Source organism: Cyprinodon tularosa, unplaced genomic scaffold (assembly GCF_016077235.1).
Source record: "Cyprinodon tularosa strain WSP-4 unplaced genomic scaffold, ASM1607723v1 ctg526, whole genome shotgun sequence".
In the NCBI taxonomy this organism is placed as follows: Eukaryota; Metazoa; Chordata; class Actinopteri; order Cyprinodontiformes; family Cyprinodontidae; genus Cyprinodon; species Cyprinodon tularosa.
In genome coordinates, this window is record NW_024039259.1 from 1,133,183 (window position 1) to 1,156,460 (window position 23,278).

The window sequence follows — 23,278 nt, forward strand, 5'->3', positions numbered from 1 at the left end:
ATGGTAACCTCCTTCCAGAAAGTTTGAATCTCTATACATTGCCACATACAATGGAAAAGAGTGCCCTTATCTATATTACATTTAACACAGATATCAGGAATATTTGAATTAAAATGGTGAAGTTTTACAGGAGTGATATACGTTCTAAATAACCATTTGTATTGTAATAATCTAAACCTTGTGTTAATAGTTTGCGTTTGCGCCAATAGACATGAGTTATTCCAATCATCCTCAGGGATTTCAGTTCGCAGATCAGCTTTCCAAGCTTGTAAATATGCAAGACTATTTTCTTTTGAAGCCAAAAGTAAAATATTATAAAATTTGGAAAGTAGGCCTCTACTCTGATTATGGTGAAAGGCTATATTCTCTATGGTTGTGAGTGGAGGTTCAGACGTAGATTTCAGTGAGGCGAAGACAAAACTTCTAATCTGTAAATACTTAAAAAAATGCTTTTGGGGCAGACTATACTTATTTACCAGTTGTTCAAAAGTCATCAAAACTCCTTCACTATAAAGGTCCCCTATTTTATTTAAGCCTCTATTCATCCATATTTTAAACCCCCTGTCTGCTCTTCCTGGTTTGAAATTATTGTTTCCCCAAATAGGTGACAGATATGAGATTTTGGACACCTCATCTAAATCCTTATGGGAGTGGTGCCAAACTGATATGGTGTTTTTGAGAAAAGGATTTTTGGTGTTTTTTAATAAATATTTAAGTTCCGCTGAGTAAAGATAGGATGACAAAGGTAATGTTACAGAGTTGTTTTCTATTTGTACCCAACAAGGTATGTCACCGGTTGAAAAATAACAGGAAGCAGCACAGAGTTGTGCAGCACGATAGTACAATTTAATGTTTGGCACTCTAAGCCCACCTCGATCATAGGGCAAATAAAGAAGAGAGAGTCGCAATCTGGAGCGCTTATTGTTCCATATAAATTTGTTAAAAGCTTTATCCATAGAAGAAAAGAAAGAAGCTGGAATGTGTAAAGGAATGGACTGGAAAAGGTATAAGAACTTTGGAAGAATGGACATTTTAATAATATTAATACGCCCTATCATTGAGACTGGCATTTCGTTCCATCTTTCTAGGGAATCTAATATTTTCTGCACTAAAGGATCATAATTTATAGAAACCATTTTCTCTAAATCTCTGTCAATCTTAATTCCTAGGTAAGTAAAGCCCTCTTCGGTACATGCAAATTGTGTTTGTATTGGAGGGTTATTTCTGTTCAGCATTAATAAGGAGCTTTTCTTTTGGTTAACTTTATATCCTGAGAATTCTCCAAATTCCTTTAGTAGTTTATCAACAGCTTGAACAGATTCTTCCAAATTAGCTAAATACAAAACAATGTCATCTGCAAAGAGAGACAACCGGTGCTCTACATCCCCAATTTGAATGCCAGTGATCTCGGGGGATTTACGTATTGCCATGGCAAGCGGTTCAATTGCAAACAAGAAAAGAAGAGGGGACAATGGGCATCCCTGTCGTGTCGATCTACAGAGGTTTATACATCTTGACAATTGATTGTTTGTGGTAACTTTAGCCACTGGCTCAGTGTACAGTAACTGAATCCATTTTAAATATTTTCCTCCTAGGCCGAATCTCTTAAGGATATCAAAGAGGTAACTCCATTCAATCCTGTCAAAAGCTTTTTCAGCATCTAATGACAAAAAGGCATGGTCCATAGCAAACTGTTTTTCATACAATATATTAAGTAATCGGCGGGTATTATGAAAGGCTTGACGTCCAATTACAAATCCATTTTGGTCATTTGAGATTAAATTGGGGATGTGTGTTTCAATCCTTCGAGCCAAAGCTTTGCACAAAATTTTTGTGTCACAGGACATTAAAGAAATGGGTCTATACGAGTCCATTTCTGTTGGGGGTTTACCTGGCTTCAACAAAAGAGAAATAGTTGCCAATAGTAAGGATGGGGGTAGGGTGCCTTTTTCATAAGATTCATTGAACGCTTCGAGTAGAGGGGGCAGTAATTTATCTGGAAATTTCTTGTAAAGTTAAATTGGTAGGCCATCGGGGCCGGGAGCTTTACCAGAATTCATGTGGCTTAGAGCCACTTTGAGTTCTTCAACACTTAATTTTTCATCCAAATCTTTCCTTCTCTCTTCTGACAGGGTTGGAAATTGAAGTTGGTCTAGAAAATGCTTTTGTTTATTTGTATTATCTGGATATTGTGAAGTATATACATTTTCATAATATTTTGCAAATGCCTCATTTATACTTACTGGATCCACCAGATTCTCACCATTATTTAATTTGATTAAATTTATGGCCCGATTTGTCTGTAACTTTTTGAGCCTCCAAGCTAGGAGTTTTCCTGCCTTCTCACCCTGATCGTAATATGATTGTTTTAACCACAATAGATTTGTTGCTATTTTGCTGGTAGTGAGCTTGTTATATTCTGATTTTAATAAAAGAAGTCTCCTATATTTGTCAGTATCATTGCAATAATACATCTGTTCCTGCAATTCTTTGAATTGTTTTTTTTTAATGTTTTTTAGTTTATTTAGATGTATTCTTGATTTATGCCTAGTATAGCTCATTATTTCCCCCCTTATATAAGCTTTAAATGCTTCCCATTTTATTGATGCACTGGTTTGGTTTGTATTAAAATTAAAATACTCAGTTATTTTCCCTTCAAGAAATTCTTCAAACCCTTCAGACCTAAACCATTTAGCTTGAAATCGAAATGGGATTGAAGACCGACAATAATTTGGTAATTTTATAGATAGAATAACTGGAGCGTGATCAGAGAGTAGAATAGCTTCATACCAACATTTTTCAACAGTAGATAATAGACTAGAAGAGACCAGAAAAAAGTCTATTCGTGAGTAAGTTTTAAAGGTGCTTGAAAAGCAAGAGTACTCTGTTTTATTTGGAAAAAGTTGTCTCCAAACCTCCACTAAATTCAGATCTTTCATATATTTCTTGATAGTTTTCCTAGCTTGTTGGTGGGACAAGACAGAACTGTTTGAACGGTCTACTGCAGGATTTAAAACACAATTGAAATCTCCACCAATTATAAATGGACCGTCATAAGCTGCCATGGTTAAAAACAAATTTTGGTAAAAAGCAGGATCATCACCATTAGGGGCATATAGACACACAAAGTTGACCATTGTAGAGACTATAGTCCCACTAAGAATGATAAATCTCCCTGATGGGTCGAAGTATTTATTTTTTAGTTCAAATGGAATTGATTTGTGAATCAGTATTATGACTCCCCTGGCATGAGTTGTAAAACTAGAGGAGAATACCTGGCCAGGCCACCTAGATCTAATTTTATTCACATCTTTTCCAGTCAAATGTGTCTCTTGCAAAAAGCATATTGTAGTTTTCATCTGTTTGATTCTGCCCATCACTTGTTTAAGCTTGACAATTTTATTCAGACCTCTGACATTCCAAATAGATATATTAATTACAGGACAAACAGACATAAGTTGTGTAATTGGAGATGTAAACAAATGAAATACATTGGTCCCTTCCTATTCTCTCATTCAAGTAGTGTAAAGTCCACAAAAAAACAGTGTCCAGAGAGAGCCCTGTAACCCAAATCTCCACATATTTCCCCAAACGAAATGTGGCGGTAACCCCTTCTGAATATTGAACTTGGGTTATATGAAACGTTGCAGCCACCAAGTGGATAACGTAAAAAACTGCACGCATAACGATGGTCAGGTATAGGTTGGCCGGCATAAACAAAAAGTGCTCTGACCAAAATAACAGTAATTAAGGCAAGGTTTGCTAACATTGCAAAGGAGTAATAGAAAAATATTAACAGTGTTCATGCTTCCCTTTTTTAAGACAAAACGTTATTTTTAGGAACTATGCCAGAATAAGAGTAGCGAATACATACTAAGTCTTGGAATTGTCCTCAGCCTGCGAGCCTATTCCATCAATATACTTTTCGGCTTCTTCCACGGATTTGAAGATCCGGCGTTCGTCATTATGTGTGATGATCAAGTGGGCTGGGTACAGAATGCCATACCGAATTTTAAGGGAACGAAGCCGGATCTTCACTCCATCAAAGCGCCTTTGCAGCTTGCGAGTCTCGGCCGAGAGATCAGGGAAGAAGGTGACGCGGTGGTTCTCATAGCGCACCTCCTTCATTTTCCTGACGGCTTTCAGAGTTGCTTCCCGGTCCCGGTAGCTCAGAAACTTAATTAAAATAACCCTTGGAGCTGCAGGACTGGAGGTAAGGGGCCCGATCCTATGGGCTCTCTCCACGCAGCGGGACAAAGTGAAGTCCTCACCTAGCGTCCCTCGGAGCCACTTCTCCAAGAAGCCACACAGGTCCGATCCCTCGGATTTTTCGGGGAGCCCGACCAACCTCAGGTTACAGCGTCTGCTCCTGTCCTCTTGCTCTGCCACTTTGTCACAAAGCACCTCCACTGTCTTCTCCAATGATTTAACTCTGTTTTGAAGGGAAGTAACATCGTCCTCTGCTTGCGAAACTCGCGCCTCTGCTTCCCCAATTCTTTCAGTGAGCGATTGTATATCCCCTTTGATATCCTTAATTGCTTTCAGCATATCAGCAGAATGCTTATTCATATCCTCCTTCAACAAACTAATTGCTCCGAGAATATCACGGTTGGTTGGCGCATCCTGAGCCTCATCCAGGTGAAGCGGCGCTGCCACGTTAGCATCTGCCACAATAGCCGCATGTGCTACGTTAGCCGCACTCACTTGTGGGGCCGTTTTAGTCGGTTGTTGGACCGGCTTGGCATTTTTCGGTGGCATAATCCCCAGCAAGCGTTTACCCGTTAGCAAAACAGGCGAAATTGTCAATATTGGTCTATCTTACGGATTAGTTTAAAGGATTCAGTAGCGAGCCATCAGCACATGCACCGTTCACTGAGACGCCATAACCGCGTTCCTAGTTTTTAAACCAACTCCTTGACTCATCCAGACATATTTCTTGTCCCTGTGACTAAACAGGAAGGATTTCCACCCCATAGTGATTGCCCGTGGGTAAAAAAAATAATCACTTTAAAATAAATTAACGGAAAATAAATGTAAAAAAGACAGTTGAAATCCCTCTTGCGTTTGTCAGCCAATTGTAGCAAAGGAGCGCTCAGAAACTAACGGTATTACCCAAACAGATGAAGAAGGGGGCGGGTTGCTGTTCGTGCGTTTGCGCACACTACACGTTTGCATGGAGCTACTAGCCTCGTGAGACCATCCTGATCTCGCGAGCTTATAAGGTTTCACTCGCTAATCAGTCTGGAGACTCTCCGTTAAAGAAAATTTGGAGCAGTTCACCAAACGAACGTCCAATCAGCGTTGGCTTTGAGGCGGGTTGAGGTGTGACGCAACGAGAAGCGCGACAGTTCAGTCTAAAGAACATGGCGGCTTCAGCCGATGAAAATAGCGTTAGCATGGCTATCGAGCAAGTTTTATCGGAATTACAGAGTATTTCTTCACTGAAAGAAGAGCAAAACACTGCTCTGGAGGCTTTTCTCAGAGGAAAAGATGTTTTTGCTCTTCTCCCGACTGGTTTCGGCAAGAGTAGCCTGGCTTGTGTTTTCGTCGTCGCTCTGTTAGTACGTCATATGCTTCGTTGATCTGATTGGTTTATTTGGCCCGTCTATCACCAACATAGGCCAATCAGCTAACAGTATTTTCGCCCCTTCCCAAAATTACTTCAACGGAAGGTTTCCAGATGGATATGCGGAGCAAATCCATCTGGCGGAGTCAGGTTATGGAGGTACGGCAACAGCTGGTTTACCAGCGTCAATAACTGACCATGTATGCGAGTTAAAAAGAAGGGTTTGTGCTTTCCTCACCGAACACGACCTTTCATTCACACTTGATATAGAGGCAGTTTTGCCATCTTCTGGCCATTTTTGGTATTTTGAAGTCAAATTTAGTCTTTAATCATTCATGCAATATCTCTCCCATGCCCCCACACCCTATTTGCATGGCTTGATAATACACACATACACGCATGTATATATATCTCTATATATATGTATATAGAGATATATATATATAGCTGCAATGGACTGGCGATCTCTCCAGGGAAAAAGAATGGATGTATATATATATATATATATATATATATATATATATATATATATATATATAATATACATATCGTATTTTCAAATAGTATTTAGAAATAGAGCGGGAGCAAAACTGAGTATGATTGAGCTTTATTCATGTATTTATTACAAAGTATTAATCAAACCCATCAAAGTCATCATCCTCTGTTTCTGAATTAAACAGCTGCGCTAAATCCGACATGCCAGTTTCTCCTTCTTCGCTGTCAGAGTCACTTTCCGTGCCGGGTGGCTCCTCGGAAATGATGCCGGCTTTTGCGAAAGCTTGAACAACAGAGCCAGCAGACACGTTAGTCCAAGCATCTACAATCTATCCTCAAACTGTGGTGTAACTTGCCCGGCGCTGCCTTCCACTTATCCTGAAACTGTGGTCTCCGTCTGTCATCCATCGCTCCCACGCCGCTCACAGCCTTACTTTGAACGGCCGCTTCACACCGATGTCGAGCGGTTGAAGTTCCTTTGTCAGACCTCCCGGAATAACAGCAAGCACAGCGTTCATTCGTTTCCCCATGTTTTTCACATCGGCTGTGAGATGGGCACGCATGGAGTCACAGATTAACAGCGATGGTGATGCGTGGAAAAAACCACCTGGTCTCCTTACATACACCTCCCTCAGCCCCGCTTTCATCATCTCCTCATCCATCCAGACCTTTTCATTTGCCTTAATAACGACTCCAGCTGGAAAAGTCTCTTTAGACAAAGTCTTTCTCTTAAAAATCACCATAGGCGAAAGTTTCTGTCCACGCCCACACTTCCCCCTTTAAAGTTCTCATGGCGGTCTCAACAACGTCCGCAGTAACAACACACATAGGGCGCACCGCACATTTTGAGGGGAAAAAAAGACGTTTGTATGCGCCTTATAGTCGTGAAAATATGGTATATATATATATATATATATATATGCAGAAACAATTCAATGGTTACTAATATTACATTTTTCTTTCAGCCATCCATCCATCCATTATTGTAACTGCTTATTCCCTTATGGGGTCACGGGGGGGACTGCAGCCTAACTCATGTTAAGGAAGAAAATATTCTAAATAGTTAACTTTGGAAAAAGGTTGGGTGTTTCTCTTCCTCTCCCAGGTGCGCTCAGCGAGCTGCGTGTGGCCCCCAAGGAAAACCAGCAAGATATGCGAACGTCACAGAATCACAGAATTTAATCCAACAAAAAACAACTTATGAATTAACAACAAAACTGCAGAACAACAGAGACATACATTCCATTACCTGACATAGGAGGAAAGAAAGCAAAGAGTACAGAGACATCTTTGGAGAGTTGCAAGGGCAAATCTGATCTGTAACTTCTATTTAGAAAGCTTTATCCTCTTGTATCTAATCCATTCAAAAAGGGCTGGCCCTCGGTCCTCCAACCAAAAGCCATCTCTGACACTGCCTAAAACTTTACCTAATTTACTGCAAACATCTGGGGTCATTTGCTTCTTTGTTTTAACAAGAAAAGGCGGAAAGCTTGTCCTGGCATCTAGAATTCTTAAAGTCATAAAACACAAGATAAGCTTCCACAGACAGCTTGTGGAATGCGGGGGCCTTTTTCCTGATTCAGTTTCACACCATCCCTGGTTGTTTATTCTGGAAGACTTTTGACCTTCTGTAAACCAAGCAGAAATCTCTCCTGCAGGCTTAACTGTTATTCACCCCCCAGGAGATACTCATTCTATTGCCTGGTGCTCTAAATACTTACCCATTAGTAGTTTTAAATCATCAACACAGCCTTATTCAAAATTAAGAAATATGTTCAAGTGAGAGTGTTTACACATGCCATAAGATTAACTGTATTAAAGTCTAAAAAATAATCATTTTTCTTTAACAGTCCCCGTTTTGAGGTCTGAGACATACAGACCTCACAAATAAATTGATTAAGCCTTCTAATAGAGGAACCAAAAAACTATTTAGTATACTAAAAAACTAAAACATTAGCCCAATTTTATAACAGTCCCCTTTTTAAACAGCACCTCCTAGTTCCACTGCCAGGTCATGTGTCTGAAGCTGAACTCCATTATCTAAACTTATCAAATGTATCTTGCGCTGTCCAACAATTTAATACTCACCTGATGAACCACAAAATTTTAACCAGTAAAAACTAAACTAAAAATACATTTCACTTATCAAACATGAAAAATCATAAAACTCAGTTATGTCAATAGAAGAAAACACACAATAGAAATATCAGCCCAAGTATAAAATTAGAAAACCAGAGTAAGATATCTCGAAATTACAAAAAAATGCTCAGCAGACTTAAAAGACAATACTCGCCACAAAAATTACAATTTGTCAATACAAAACAATAACAACATAAAAAAAATACATCATAAACACATAAAAATTACAAAAGACCTTTTTTTATTTTTTTCACAATTCAACAATAAGAAGTTAGAGTTCGTCTCTATGCTCCTTCGATAGTCTTTCAAAAATGAATATGAATTCTTCGTCAGGAAACGATCCAAAAATACGCGCAAAAAGAAACGAATGTTCTTGAAGAGTTCGCAAAAAACAAAAACACGCAATAAAAAGAAGATAAGTTAATGATGATCTTGTAGCCTGATCCTTCACGTGTTCCTCCTCGGTTGTAAACCTCAGGTTTCCACCTGAGTGTCCGTTGCTCACTGAAAATTGGAGTCTTGTGCCAATTTAACAGTGAGTTTACACTCTCAGAAAAAAAAGTACCTAATTGTACCTTTAAGGGTACAAAGGCTTGTCACTGGGGTGGTACCCTCAAAGGTACAAAATTTGTACCCTTAACAGTGGGTACTTATATGTACCCCTATAGATTGTACCTTATAGGTTTAAAATTGTACCCTCAAAGGTACTTCTGTTGTACCCTCAACAGTGGGTACTTATTTGTACCCCTATAGATTGTACCTTATGGGTTTAGAATTGTACCTTTAGCGACAATCTTGTTCTCTTTTAGAAAAGCAAAAAAAATATATACATAAAAAACAAGAAAAACAATTATTTAATTTTCATTTACTTTTATTTTTTAAAACCACCACTTACATATTATTTCAGGTAATGTACAAAACTAGGCTTTATTTTCTATTTTAACATTTCAAGTGTTCATTTCATTCAAAACTTAGAAAGAATATCGCACTGTAACATACAAAATGTCATCAACAGAATACGTGTCGTTTGGCTGAAAGTCAATTTCATGTCCACATCCTGCTTGCAGTAAAGTCCATTCTGCATCAACCTTTACTCTGTATGCATGAAAGTGGCGGTCAAATGATAGGGGAATCAGCATTTTGCCACAAAGAATCCACATCGTGTCAATGTTGAGGATGTATTTTATTTGCCAAAATAGTGGCACAGCCTCTGATGATTTTTCTCCCTGCATTTCAGAATAAAATTAAAAAGATTTTCTTTAAAACTAGTTAACAGCTCACCATAAGAGGGAGTATTTTCCAAAACTTTTTCTGTCAAAGGTTCATCCAAGTCATCAATGACACGCTCACTTTTCTCACATTCATTGTCAGGACCTAAAATTTTGACCCTATGTTTTCTGTATACATGTCGTCGAAAAGACTCATATTTGGTAAATGTTGATTGGCAATCATCAAGTCCACATGCAACATTAAAGTTAGCCTCATGTGCATGAATAAGTCCTATGTGCTGAATCAGCTTCATTAAGGTAAAAGCTCTCCTTGGGCATTTGGGGCACTGGTAGGGACGAGGCATAATGTCAATACACGAGATTTATTTTCCTGGTGACAGTTAATGGCAGAGGCCGGTCCCCTTCCTCAGCTAGTCCTGCAATGTACCTTTGGAGGAACATTGGAGTGTTCTTCAGGTGTCTTGGGTATGCCAGGTTGAAGACAAAGTAAGTGCAGAAAGCTGAGATGATCCCTTCATCAACTGTTTGAGTGTGACACACCACAATGTTGTCTGCTTTCACAATGGTTGCAGCTCTCCTGGTAAAAGCCATTTTCCAGTCTTGGCCAGTCAAGTGAATTGTTGGGTAAGGGGATGGGGAATCACACTATTTGAAAGCAAAACGGAAATAAGAACACAGAAAATTAACATAATAGCCTATAATACTCTACATTAAGTAATACATTGAAATACTGCATCTTAAAAATGTTACAAAACACCACTAAAACCACAATACCTCTCTATGATGCTGAAAATGTCATTTCTTTTAGGATGATTGTTAGATAAGAATTGGAACAAACAAACCCTTGTTTGTTCTGCAAAAGAACCTACTCTGTGTGTAGGGGGATTTCTGACATTTTAGAATAATGTGAATATGAAAGTCTAGGAAGGTATCTTGAGATACCTATATATATATATATATATATATATATATATATATATATATATATATATATATATATATATACACACACACGTGTATATATATATATATATATATAAATGTTTTTACATTTAAAAGAAATATTCTCCATTTTGATTTTACAGCGCCTGTTACCATTTTTGTTACGGTCCACAAAAGGAAAAATCGACACAACTGTTGATGTATTTTGACGTTCCTGTTGAACATTTAATAACCTGTAAGGTTATTACTGAGGTTTCAGTCAAAGAAGGTGGATAATGACCAAATCCTGGCATTTATTGAAGAAATTTTAAAGATTAAAATGTCTAGGACCCATAAAATAAGAGTTATTAAATCAATGTCAATTACAACAAATGCACACACTGGTTTGAGATAGTTTTTAAAATAAATAATATATATTGCGTAAATGAAAAACTGCCCCATTTTCTAACAAAATGTTTCAACAGAATTTATAACCTTTGTGGCAATTACTACAATATCTGGTTTTAATGAAAATGTTTTTTGAAGTAAGGATTATTTTTTTTACATTAATACATAATCCAGCATTACACTGCCTTACAGTGTTAAGTAGAATGCAGTGTAAATTGAATCAAATTTGAAACATACTAATCATATGTAATGGCAGTATCCTTTTAGCTAGTTTTGTTTTAATACACAATTTATTTAAGTTAGACTTTAGGAATGCTAAAGTCACTAAGTTTGCTGTACAAAGTGGTTAGCTTAACAAACAGATATTTGCAAATTAGACATACCTCTCCAAGCATGATAAAGAGATCAGTTTTCTCTCTGAAGATGTATGGGAGAAAAATCAGGGCGGCTCTTCTGTCAATATCTGTAAGACATAAGATATATTTGACATATAATCAGGAATTTATTGCTTCCAATTTTGCTGAAGTACATTGCATGTGTTTTGTAAAAAAAAGAAAATAGTAATTAGTTTAAATAGCAATTAATCTGTTTTCCACAATACCTAAATCAACACAATTTTTTATTTTATTTTTTAAATTAGAAATTAAAACATTAAAACCCCCCAGCATGGACATCATATAATTTATACCTGCTACATCTTCAGAGAGAGCCTCATCTCTTGCCTCCTGGTAGAGCTGGTAAAGAGGAGACTTCCCTTGTGTAAGATTAAGCACTTTTGGCATAATACAGGCGAAGGCTTCACTGAATCGTTGTTGCACATTTTCCATTTCAGGATGAATACGCTGCAATTCATCACAGAGCTGCAAAAAAACAAAACAAAAACCAACATATTTTACAGTGTTTTGTAGTTTTGAAAAACATTTAGCATATCAGGTACATTAAACTTTTTAGATTAAAATTCATGATTTGGAAAACATCTGTACACCTAAAAAGCCATATGTCATAAGGAACCACAAGTACTTGAAGAAGCATTTGCAGGCTTACTGCTAAATCTTTATTTAAAATGTAAAAGAGTGAAAGAAATATTGTGAAAAAAAAAGATTTAAGACAAAGTTGAAAAGGGAAAATCCAATCTTTGTTACACATAACAAATCACATTTGTCTAGACCAGGTGTTCCCAAACTTTATCTGTGCACCCCAGTGTTTCCCACAGGAATTTGCTTAGGCGATGCATTGAGTTGTCGGCCAGAACCAGATTTAGTTTTATATATTGAATACATAAAACTAAATCCTATCTTGATTTGTCAGAGCACACGAGGCAGATATTAATTTTCTATTATCAGTTTTAATTAACTACTTACCTTTTCACATATAGTTCACCAATGATGATGACAAACAAGTTTTTTTCCCCCACACGTCTCGGATGATCAAAGAAAATTACTCCTCTGCCATGGCGCAGTAATATAACCAACCAGAGGGTATCGCAATTCAGTATTATCAGCTGTACAGTTTTCAATGCTGTTTTAATGTCCTGGCCTGGCAATGAATTAAAACTTCGTTTTTTTTTGTTTTTTTTTTGTTGTGTTTTTTTTTTGGAACGTTGGCGAGGCGGCTGCCTCGCTGAGATAGTGCTGAGAGAAACACTGGTGCACCCCCTTGAGATTTTCATGTGAATACATTTAATTTATTAAATTTAGAGTTTTTGATTTTCATTTTTATTCGCCGTTACGGTGTGGGGAAAAGCACTGTCAGACCACCATTACAGTCTTCACCTGGCGCACCCCCTACCGGCACATAACTTTGTGAATCCCTGGTGTAGACTAACATACTTCACATCATGGTGAGAAAATCCATTTCATTTTAAGCCACTTACGCCTGTTGATGATCTTAAGAAAGGGTATTTTTCAAGCGTGTCTGCCAAAGTCATGCCATCTACGATCTCCTTTCGCCGCCATGCAAAGGTCTGCTGCATACGATCTTTGACAATTTTTGTGTCTGGTTGCAGCTTCTGATACTGGCTGTGTAAGACCTTTACATGAGCCTCAATGGAAAATGGATCCTCACCAATGACATTTGGAACCTAAACAATGAGGGAGGAGGAAATAATGTCAACAAAATCAAATTTGATGCATTTAGAACTTTTAAATAAAAAAACTGGGAAATTCTCATGGTACTCTTTAGGGATCTATCAACTGATTCAACACCATGTTATGAAACAAAACAAATAGATCTTAATGGCAAATCTTGTATGATAGTTTAACTTAAAACAATGAATAGAAGTGACAATGTTTTATTAGCAAGAACCGAAAGAAATCAGCTTCACTGTGGTAATTCAGGTACTTTTATGAATCCATTTTGGATACCAAGAATAATAAGAATGTGTAATTGTATAGTTGGGTATATTTTGATGGTAAGTAAATCAAGAATGCTTTCCTTTAAAAAAAAACTGTGCCTCTGACCTTGGAAACATTTCTCTGACTTGTTCCTTTAGATTCAACAGGCTGCTTTGATCCTTTGAACCCAAACCTCTCCTTGCTGCGTCTCACTTCATCATTGTGAATCAGGGGTGCACGTTCAAATTTAAATTTACGCTTCAGAGACATGTGCCATGTATGCTGATTGGAAGAGAGACATGGATGACTCAAAAACAATTTGTGTGAGCTAAGAATCTAAACAAAAGCTCATTGATAATACAATATTTCTGTTCAGACAAACAGGGAAGACATTACCTATGCCTAAAACCCAGAATACCTGTAAGAATCCTAATTTTATATTTTACATTACTCCCCAACACTAAACATATTGCTGTAAAGTTTCACTTACATAACCATTTCCCTCAAGATCCCTGAGAAAAGGATACTTCACAATCAACATCTTTACAGCCTGGACATATTCCGCATTTGTGGGATACCTAAAACATAAAAAAGAACAAATACAACGGAGATCAAGTTTTGACTCCACATTTGTATTACTTTAAAGCTAGGTTAACATAACCCCAATGTGAGACATGTAGTCAATGTGGGACACTAAAAACTCACATTGTATGCTGTGCAACAGCTTCATAGAGGACTCTGATTATTGTGTGTCTATCCTTTGGGTTTTTCTCACATGGTTCTTTGTGGTCAAGCTTTGTTTGCAGACTTTTTGGGAAAACCGGGATTTCAAAAGTAGAAGGCAGTCCCATACTTGTTACAAGGCTGAAAAATAAAAATTACTTTATGGGGTGGAAATTCAATCAAATACTGATTTTTAATTGCTTGTTAAATGTAACAGTTTGAAAAGTTATAACTAAAATTGAAATTATGCATTTGCAGTATTTGGCATTTATAGACTTTCTTCTTAATGTTTCACGCTTAATAACCTGGTTAGAAAATGTATGTGATTCACATTGTTTTGATGGGTAGGAGAACAACTGAACTTGCATTCATACTTTTACCTGGATGATGCTGAAGAAGTACCTTGCTGCCATTCTTCTGGAGAGACAGGTTCTAAAGTGATTGATATCACAGACTCCTTTTGCTTGGACAAGATCTGATTAAATTTCAGTTGCTTCTTGAAAGATCCTTGAAAGAGTACTGCGATCATGCTCTCAGTGAGGCCACAATCAACTGTATCACCATCCACATCATTATCTGAAAGTTTGAAAAAGATAAACACAGTTCTATTCAAATGCATGGGAAAAAGTTTTCCAAAAAAGAAAAAAGTCCAACCAAAAAGATATTGGTTGGACTAACAATATGCTGGTCTTCTGTTTATAATATATTTGACAATAATTGAGATTAAGATATTAAGATTTAACTTAATAAAAAGAGCACTTACTCATCAACTAACACCACAAGAATTGACAGATTTTTTTCAGAAAAAGCAAATACCATAAAAAACTCATAATAATTTAGCTTGTAAAGAAATGCTTAAACTAATGAATCCAAATCCTCGGGTTAACTTAGCATTTAGAACATTGCGCCATTTTATTTCAGCCAAAGTAAAAAAGGTGCAATACAGCAATAGCAAATCAAGTGGCTAACCTGAAGGAGACAATATTAACTACTGACTTGCACGACTTAATACAATTATAGTAATGAAAAATAAATAAATTTGGCGCGGCATAACAAAAATAAAATTCTAAGTTGGTTGAATGTTAGCACATTTACTGAATGAGAACCGCAAGCTAATGCTAATATTAGCGTTAGCTCGCGCCAATGTTAGCATTAGCGCTAGCTCGCGCCAATGTTAGCATTAGCGCTAGCTCGCGCCAAAGTTAGCATTAGCGCTAGCTGACGCTAATACTAACATGCAGACATTGTCTGGCTAATTTTAATGGCAAATTATAACAATTTACAGCTTACCTCTGAATCTCTGCGCTTCTGATTCCGAGATGTCTATGCCTTCTTCTTTTATTGTTCTTAATAGGTCCTCGGTTGAAAGTCCTGCAAACGTCATTGTGCTTTCCTCCACAAACTGGAAACAGATCGATTTCAACAGTATAGCTTGCTAAATTCAAAAGACAGCCAATCGGTGCTGATTGTATATAGTGGACAGCTGATTCAACCAATCAAGTTAAACTTGGGAAAAAAGCTCCGCCTCCAAGAGCAAGTGACAATCATTTGCCAGTGTGACAAAATATGAGCAAAATCACAATATAATATGAAATATAACAATGCAAACTGTATTAAATATATTAGAGTAAACATAGATTTTTTTTTAAGAAAATTCTTTTCTTTAAGATAATATTTTTTTCTTAAAGAAAAAAAATCTTCTTAAAGAATTTTTTCTTCTTAAAGAATTTTTTTCTTCCTAAAATACTCTTCCACAGCCATTTATTGTAAAATCTACATTGAATCAATACCATCTAATTACTGTCTTATCAGTTTTCTTTCCTTGTTTTCCGTCTTCTGAAAGTGTACCCTAAAATTATTAATAAAGAGTACATATTTGTACCATTTACTAGTTGGGAACAAAAATGTACCTTTCAGGACCTCAAAAAGTACAAATATGTGCCATAAAGTCCAATTTCCAGCCCTATAGGGGTACACATGTCCAAACTGTACCTCAGGGGACAGAAATGTACTCCTACTGTACCCTTTTTTCTGAGAGTGTAAGGAGAGGGTGCGATCTCCTTTTCTCAATGGAAGGACACCGGAACAGGATTATTGTGCCTGTCTGGGCCTTTTAAGCCTTATAATTCAGGAAAATGAAGTGGTTTTGGCAGACTTCTGCCCGGAAATGCAGATCCTCCTCCGCGCTGTGATGTGCCTCAGACACTCCTCAACCGCAGGTTGAGACTGTACAGGTGCTGGTCATAAAATTAGAATATCATGAAAAAGTAGATTGATTTCAGTAATTCCATTTAAAAAGTGAAACTTGTATATTATATTCATACATTACATACAAACTCATATATTTCAGATGTTTATTTTGTTTAATTTTGATGATTACAAATGACAACAAATGAAAATCTCAAATTCATCATATCAGAAAATTAGAATATTGTGAAGAGGTTCAAAATTGATGGCCCCTGGTGCCACACTCTAATCAGCTAATTAACTCAAACCACCTGCAAAAGCCTTTAAATGGTCTTTCAGTCTAGTTCTATAGGCTACACAATCATGGGGAAGACTGCTGACTTGACAGTTGTCCAAAAGACGACCATCGACACCTTGCACAAGGAGGGCAAGACACAAAAGGTCATCGCTAAAGAGGCTGGCTGTTCACAGAGCTCAGTGTCCAAGCACATTAATAGAGAGGCGAAGGGAAGGAAAAGATGTGGTCGAAAAAAGTGTACAAGCAAGAGAGATAACCGCACCCTGGAGAGGATTGTGAAACAAAACCCTTTCAAAAATGTGGGGGAGATTCACAAAGAGTGGACTGCAGCTGGAGTGAGTGCTTCAAGAACCACCACACACAGACGTATGAAAGACATGGGTTTCTGCTGTCGCATTCCTTGTGTCAAGCCACTCTTGAACCACAGACAGCGTCAGAAGCGTCTTGCCTGGGCTAAAGAGAAACAGGACTGGACTGCTGGTGAGTGGTCCAAAGTCATGTTCTCTGATGAAAGTAAATTTTGCATTTCCTTTGGAAATCAAGGTCCCAGAGTCTGGAGGAAAAGAAGAGAGGCACTTCATCCACGTTGCTTGAAGTCCAGTGTAAAGTTTCCACAGTCAGTGATGGTTTGGGGTGCCATGTCATCTGCTGGTGTTGGTCCATTGTGTTTTCTGAGGTCCAGGGTCAACGCAGCCACATACCAGGAAGTTTTAGAGCACTTCATGCTTCCTGCAGCTGACCAACTTTTTGGAGATGCAGATTTCATTTTCCAACAGGACTTGGCACCTGCACACAGTGCCAAAGCTACCAGTACCTGGTTGAAGGACCATGGTATCCCTGTTCTTAATTGGCCAGCAAACTCTCCTGACCTTAACCCCATAGAAAATCTATGGGGTATTGTGAAGAAGAAGATGCAATACACCAGACCCAACAATTCAGAAGAGCTAAAAGCCACTATTAGAGCAACCTGGGCTATCATAACACCTGAGCAGTGCCACAGACTGATCGACTCCATGCCACGCCGCATTGCTGCAGTAATACGGGCCAAAGGAGGCCCAACTAAATACTGAGTGCTGTACATGCTCATACTTTTCATGTTCATACTTTTCAGTTGGCCAACATTTCTATAAATCCTTTGTTTTTATTGGTCTTCAGTAATATTCTAATTTTCTGATATGATGAATTTGAGATTTTCATTTGTTGTCATTTGTAATCATCAAAATTAAACAAAATAAACATCTGAAATATATGAGTTTGTATGTAATGTATGAATATAATATACAAGTTTCACTTTTTAAATGGAATTACTGAAATCAATCTACTTTTTCATGATATTCTAATTTTATGACCAGCACCTGTAGATTCTCCTGTATGCCCTGCAGCGTGCGTTGTGGCTCCTCAGCTGATTCCAATGGAACCACGTGTCTCCTTTTCCCTTGTAGACGGACAGCCTGAGATGTCCTCTCCACGACTCGGTATGGTCTGGCGAAGCGAGGTTCAGACCACTTTCTTTTGATGACCTTCATGCGCACCCAGTCGATTTCCCGAACTGATCCCGAGCCTGGACGTTCCTGTGTCGTCTGGTATTTTGTAAATTCTGCTGCCAGGACCTGTAACTCATTGAAGAAATCTTTATGAGATAAATGTGCAAGCTTACCTTTCCATCCTGGAATGCGGGTAGCAGGTCCTGGAAACATCCGTCCTGTCTGGAGCTCATATGGGGAGAACCCTGTTGATTGGTTAATGATTGATCCGACACTTTATGACAGCTTCACTGTCTTCCTTTTGTATTATAAATCTGCTACTTTGGAGCTGTATTTTATCAATCCTTTGACCCTCTTTTTATATAAGGCTTACATGAGAAATAAATGTTTCCTATTATGTTGAACCCAAAACTTAACTGTATTTTAGAAGCAGTTCCATAATTGTTAATTTGTAAATCTCCAGTTTAGACCAATTCAATTTCCATCATCATATTTTCTATTTTTTTAAACCTTAAAGAATGATCAGCCTGCTTTACATGAGTATAGTTAACCTTGTCACTAAATATCAAAAATGACCTACTTTATTCCAATCATAGTTTTAAATCCCCAAAAATTTCAATCATTTTTACCTTTGATCCATTTATTCTTTTGAAAACCTATTTATAAAATATTTAATTGAATAACGTATTACCCTTTTTATATTGTTTATCAATTATCAATGCCTTTTCAGTTTTGGAGAGAGATTCAATACAGCTAAATTTATTAAATGATGTAAATCTTTAGTTTAGACCTTCCTGGATGTCTTAGTTAAACAACTTATTTTAAATCATATGAATAGAGATGCAACAATCCAACAATCACCTTCCTTAGTTTAAGAAACACTATTTTATGTAAATTATTTGATAGACAATATTTTGTTTAGTATATTCAATTTGTAAATTTTACTTATTTCATATCCAAATAGTTAGCTCATCTTTAATGCTGCTAATACACCGTAAAACATTTAATGTATTTTGATTTAACTTCAATAACCTCTTTTTCCGAAAAGTAAAGAGAGATCCACACTAAAAATTTGCTTATCAGATCAATTCCATTCATGTCCCCCTGTTTCTATAACAGAACAAATGTTCTGTCATAGAATACAATAAAAATCCTATACAACTCATTGAGATGAAATCCGCTATCACCACTAACTTTAGCCTCATGTAACACAGTTGGATGCAATTCAAACATGGTGTCCCAGATGCTGTTACAATCTGCACACCTCAATCAAAGAATTCTAATGTTTGATTAAATTTATGAAATCAACACAGAACTTGGTGTCATTTGCTCAGTAAGCTCTATAGACACCCATCAATCCACTTTAACACCTTAATTTCAAATTCCATTTAAATTTAAATTTAGTTTTACTGAATGGTAGCCTCTGTACTATGTAAATAAAATTTAGATCATCTTCCTTAGTAGATGAAGCGTAACACACAATGCAATTCAGCTATAGTTAAAAAAAAATGTAATTGCAATAATTAGTCCCTGCCCATTCTTTTCAGGCAGGAAGGGAAAAAGACACATTAGCATTTTGTGAGACCAACAGAGTGAATCATGGAGGAGGAATGCAGTGTCGTAACAGTTGGTGCAAACCAACCCCCAAACTGCATTGTAAAACCTCTGACCCCAGGGGATAGGGTGTTCTTAACACTTAGAATTACACTGCAGGGCTTCAGGAAGTGAAGAAAACAGAGCGCATCAGTGCTATAACTAAAGTAAGAAGAGAAGAATGGCATCACACACTACAAAAAAAAAAAAAAAAAAAAACTTATTCACCACTACCAAGTATTGTTGGCACCCATTTCGTCTCCAACCTGCAGACTGAAGGGAACCCCAGGAGTGGGCTTTGGCGCCCAGGTCACATGATCAGAGGTGAGAATCCAGGATCAAACATGAGAACACACAACAGGACCACCGCTGAGCGACTTGGCATGCCCCAATTCTTTATCTGCTGAATCAGAAGGTGTCCAGAGTAGCAGTCATTCCTGCAGTGCAGAAACATCTGGATACAGTCCCGCTTTGATGAACTTTGGTCAGCCTTTCGTGGTCGACAGAGCAGGACATAGAAACCAGCAGACCAGTCATCTACTGAAAACCCCGTCTGGGTTTGTCTATGATCTTTGTGGTCCCGACTCACTGCTGATTCCCAGCCATAGAAGATTCCCACAGATAACGCCTGAGTCCCTTTTGTTTTCAGCCCGGCATGAAAAGCAACACTCAAAAGAGACATCTGTTGCCAGGTCCTATGAGCAGCACTTTGCCCTCACGTGCAGCATCATCATGTACAGCAGGAGAACAGTTCGCCTTCACTGACCTTCGTAATCGCTCAACAGCGTTTGGCTTTCATACAACAGTCCAGCAGAAGATGGGCACAGTTCAGCATCATCATGTCTTTGTTCAGCAACAACAGCGGCCTGATGCGGTAATCAAGAAGATCCCTTCAAATACATCGCCCCATGATCTCTGAGCTTAAAAGACCCTTCCCCCAAGATTGCCATCAAGTCAGAAGGAAGGAGAACTGCCAGAGAAAAAAATAATACAAAGTAATTAAAAAGCAAAACTTATATTTGCCACATTTTGTTACTTTCACTATTATAAATAAAATTTATCTTGTGATGCATCCTCCCGTGTGGCGCTAGATTTGTTGTTGTTATAGCACAAACGGCCAACTGCCCCAAATCCTGAACTGCAAAAAGAATAAACATAGAAATTTGTTAAAATAGTCCACAATCGGATGTGCCAGAATTAAGAAAATAATGACACTTACTGTTCAAAATCAATAAACTTCAATACCTCGATGACATTCACTCTGCTTGTGCCAAATATCAACTACAAATTCTAAAATCAAAACCTCACAAACTCATTAAAGAATTAGAACAAACTCTAGAATGTCCTAGTACTGATACTTATAAAAGTTGTGATGGAATTGCACTTGGTCAAATAATTATGAATTGCATATTGTTCTACTAAATACCAAACATCCCTATCATTGTCCCACGCTTCAAGACAAAGTCCTATTTTAAAATTTCAGAAATTATTTACATTTTATTTGAATTTCATAGCAGTTTTAACCAAAATTTTCCTCAACAAAGAATTTACACCCCACTGTATATAATCAAAGTCAGCAGTGATGCAGAAATCTATCAACAATTTTAAATGTAAATAAACATGGCATAGATGTTATTTGAAACCGTTCAATTTGAGATGATCAAATCTAATTTAGTAGAAGCTTCTATATCACATACATCATATTTTAGCAAAGCAGGAAGGCCATATGACTCTACATTAAAGAAATCCATAATTCACTATTGTTGAATGAAAAAAATCAAAATTATTTATTAACTAATTTACCATTAACCATATCCAAAAATTTACCAGGAATTAGAGTCTACTTCTCCTTCTCCCCCTGTTGATATAATAAAATTATCATTTTGAAAACAATTTGGAATCTATGTCACTGTTATATAATAATTTGCTGAAAAACCAAAATATTATAAGATGTTCCACGATTTCTCCAAATCTTCCATCTAGTATTCAAACTAGACTGAGATTATGTAAATTTCAAAGTTCCATCCGTAATATCTTATCTTTGTAACATCCCCCTGTGTTTTCATATTTCCAAAAGAAAAACAATTTAGAGGTGGAAAAACAAAAATGGAAGAACTTTCCCCCATTATGCTAAAATTTCAACATGTCCAATCAGTTACCCACATGAAATATAAACCAAGTTTATTTAGTCAGGATTTAGGTTAGTGTGTTAGTGTTGTTAGTCAAAGTGGATAACACAATTTCCTAATAACTACATTTATCTGCTTTAAGCCAAGGCTGAATTCTCGTTTCATATTAAGTTCACTGCACAAGCAGATGATTCAGCTTTAACCAGATTGTGACACCAAAATATGTAATCGTCTTTACCTTAAAATTGTCCGTAAAGCAGTAATAAAAACATATTTATGAAACAAAACCTTTACTGTCCCTAAATAGTTTAAAATAAGAAAAATATCACACAGCTACACACTAAACTGAGGTCATATTTACACAGACCATCCTAAAACCCATCAAAGGCCATCTGCCTACACATTCACTCTCATTCACACTCAAGCAGACTCATCAACACCCCATTGTAAGAAAGATGCAGAATGTTACCCCAGATTTCAAACCAAAATTCGTCCTGTGAAAGTCTTAAACACAATCATTATAACACCATGGTTGAAAAAAAAAATAAAAAGACATTATTATCCAACAGTTCTAATATTGTTCAGTTTTGAGTGAACCCTTCTTTTAAAAAACTCCATATTATACACACAACCGTATTTCATGATAGCCCACTGTTATTAAATGGCTACCTAGACCCCCTGTAGGAAAACCCAAAAACCGTTCACGTGGTCATGTAATATGCGAAATGGGCTGCACACGAAGATCGTCCTACAAGAAACAAAGTCATTCATTAGTGTTTCAACATGTCCAACATTAACAGTGTAGAAAACACTGTTAAGCAGAAAAACATCCATATGTTCTCATTTTTGTTCTCCTGTTCCAATCAGTGAGGGTGTTCCCTCCTGTGTCAGGAAACCTAGAAATTGAAGTGATTGTCAATGTTACAGTATTATAAAAAACAATTGGATCATTCCAGTGCTCTAGCCTGGAACTGATGCAACGCATTTCACCCGCTGAGAAAGTAAAAACATCTGTAAATCTGTTATTTTGTACTTTTCTTCTCAACACAAAACACAATTCTAAGAGTAATTCACATCAAAATCCAAGAATCCTGAAAAAGTCAGCTGGACATCAGTGCTAACAGAACTGAAGCACTCCCGAAATGCAAATAAGGGGGGTCAATCAGTCCCCCTGCTGTGAAACACAACTTGTAACCAAAATGGAGACACCTCTGTCCCACAGAAGCACATTTTAACAGAAAGTTAGTAATACAACATCCAGCAAAAACATTTGACAATATTTCAGAACACAATCTTGAAACACAAATCACTTCCGCACAATCTCAGCACAATTCAGACACAGACAGACGAATAGACAGCAGCGCGTGGTGGAACATACAGTACTGTATAACGGGGGAGACAGACACACAGCAATAGATCAACCCGCAGCCAAGCACGCACACAAACACAAAGAAACATACAAAACACAGAAACACAGACAACGTTGTAGTTCAGTCAAGAAAAAACAGAAAAGAAAAGAAAATGTCAGGTGCCGGCTAAAAGAATGTATGACGCATCTTTTAATCTTCCAATTTCACTTTTACAAATCCCTTTTATTCTCATTTCAACTTCTCAGTCCTTCAAGGTGATCCAACCTGCTATCAGTCCTTTAAGGTGATTCAACCTGCTAAATTTAGTATTCTCAGTCCTTTATGCTCTAAGCAACCCGATTAAGGGTGCCAAAGAAAGGTGATCCAACCTGCTATTAGTCCTTTATTTTCCACGAGTGAAACA

General features: G+C 37.3%; 1 protein-coding gene across 1 annotated transcript in view; it reads left to right on the top strand.

Moving 5' to 3' along the window:
• ift172 (intraflagellar transport 172) overlaps positions 1-23,278 on the top strand; it is a 108,633-nt gene that overhangs the window by 44,479 nt on the left and 40,876 nt on the right. The window lies entirely within an intron of this gene.